The sequence below is a fragment of the Heterodontus francisci genome, unplaced genomic scaffold, assembly GCF_036365525.1.
Source record: "Heterodontus francisci isolate sHetFra1 unplaced genomic scaffold, sHetFra1.hap1 HAP1_SCAFFOLD_276, whole genome shotgun sequence".
NCBI classification, from domain to species: Eukaryota; Metazoa; Chordata; class Chondrichthyes; order Heterodontiformes; family Heterodontidae; genus Heterodontus; species Heterodontus francisci.
This window is the reverse complement of record NW_027141021.1, coordinates 1,392,387-1,394,797: the sequence shown is the minus strand read 5'-3', so window position 1 is coordinate 1,394,797 and position 2,411 is coordinate 1,392,387.

Sequence of the window (2,411 nt, the reverse complement as noted above, 5' to 3'; positions counted from 1 at the left end):
AAACAGGACATTGATAAATTAGCAGAATGGACAGACAGTCTGTATGATAGTAATTGACTGAAACAGGACATTGATAGTTTAGCAGAATGGACAGACAGTCAGGATGATAGCAATTGACTGAAACAGGACATGGATAGATTCGCAGAATGGACAGAGAGTCAGGATGATAGTAATTGACTGAAACAGGACATTGATAGTTTAGCAGAATGGACAGAGAGTCAGGATGATAGTAAATGACTGAAACAGGACATGGGTAGTTTAGCAGAATGGACAGAGAGTCAAGATGATAGTAATTGACTGAAACAGGACATTGATAGTTTAGCAGAATGGACAGAGAGTCAGGATGATAGTAATTGACTGAAACAGGACATGGATAGTTTAGCAGAATGGACAGAGAGTCAGGATGATAGTAAATGACTGAAACAGGACATGGGTAGTTTAGCAGAATGGACAGAGAGTCAGGATGATAGTAATTGACTGAAACAGGACATTGATAGTTTAGCAGAATGGACAGACAGACAGGATGATAGTAATTGACTGAAACAGGACATGGATAGATTAGCAGAATGGACAGACAGTCAGGATGATAGTAAATGACTGAAACAGGACATTGATAGTTCAGCAGAATGGACAGACAGTCAGGATGATAGTAAATGACTGAAACAGGACATGAATAGTTCAGCAGAATGGACAGACAGTCAGGATGATAGTAAACGACTGAAACAGGACATTGATAGTTCAGCAGAATAGACAGACAGTCAGGATGATAGTAAATGACTGAAACAGGACATTGATAGTTCAGCAGAATGGACAGACAGTCAGGATGATAGTAAATGACTGAAACAGGACATGAATAGTTTAGCAGAATGGATAGACAGTCAGGATGATAGTAATTGACTGAAACAGGACATGGATAGATTAGCAGAATGGACAGACAGTCAGGATGATAGTAATTGACTGAAACAGGACATTGATAGTTTAGCAGAATGGACAGACAGTCTGGACGATAGTAATTGACTGAAACAGGACATTGATAAATTAGCAGACTGGACAGAGAGTCAGGATGATAGTAATTGACTGAAACAGGACGTGGATAGTTTAGCAGAATGGACAGACAGACAGGATGATAGCAATTGACTGAAACAGGACATGGATAGTTTAGCAGAATGGACAGACAGTCAGGATGATAGCAATTGACTGAAACAGGACATGGATAGATTCGCAGAATGGACAGAGAGTCAGGATGATAGTAATTGACTGAAACAGGACATTGATAGTTTAGCAGAATGGACAGAGAGTCAGGATGATAGTAAATGACTGAAACAGGACATGGGCAGTTTAGCAGAATGGACAGAGAGTCAAGATGATAGTAATTGACTGAAACAGGACATTGATAGTTTAGCAGAATGGACAGACAGTCTGGATGATAGTAATTGACTGAAACAGGACATGGATAGTTTAGCAGAATGGACAGAGATTCAGGATGATAGTAAATGACTGAAACAGGACATGGGTCGTTTAGCAGAATGGACAGAGAGTCAGGATGATAGTAATTGACTGAAACAGGACATTGATAATTTAGCAGAATGGACAGAGAGTCAGGATGATAGTAAATGACTGAAACAGGACATGGGTAGTTGAGCAGAATCTACAGAGAGTCAGGATGATAGTAATTGACTGAAACAGGACATTGATAGTTTAGCAGAATGGACAGAGAGTCAGGATAATAGTAAATGACTGAAACAGGACATGGGTAGTTTAGCAGAATGGACAGAGAGTCAAGATGATAGTAATTGACTGAAACAGGACATTGATAAATTAGCAGAATGGACAGACAGTCTGTATGATAGTAATTGACTGAAACAGGACATTGATAGTTTAGCAGAATGGACAGACAGTCAGGATGATCGCAATTGACTGAAACAGGACATGGATAGATTCGCAGAATGGACAGAGAGTCAGGATGATAGTAATTGACTGAAACAGGACATTGATAGTTTAGCAGAATGGACAGAGAGTCAGGATGATAGTAAATGACTGAAACAGGACATGGGTAGTTTAGCAGAATGGACAGAGAGTCAAGATGATAGTAATTGACTGAAACAGGACATTGATAGTTTAGCAGAATGGACAGAGAGTCAGGATGATAGTAATTGACTGAAACAGGACATGGATAGTTTAGCAGAATGGACAGAGAGTCAGGATGATAGTAAATGACTGAAACAGGACATGGGTAGTTTAGCAGAATGGACAGAGAGTCAGGATGATAGTAATTGACTGAAACAGGACATTGATAATTTAGCAGAATGGACAGAGAGTCAGGATGATAGTAAATGACTGAAACAGGACATGGGTAGTTTAGCAGAATGGACAGAGAGTCAAGATGATAGTAATTGACTGAAACAGGACAT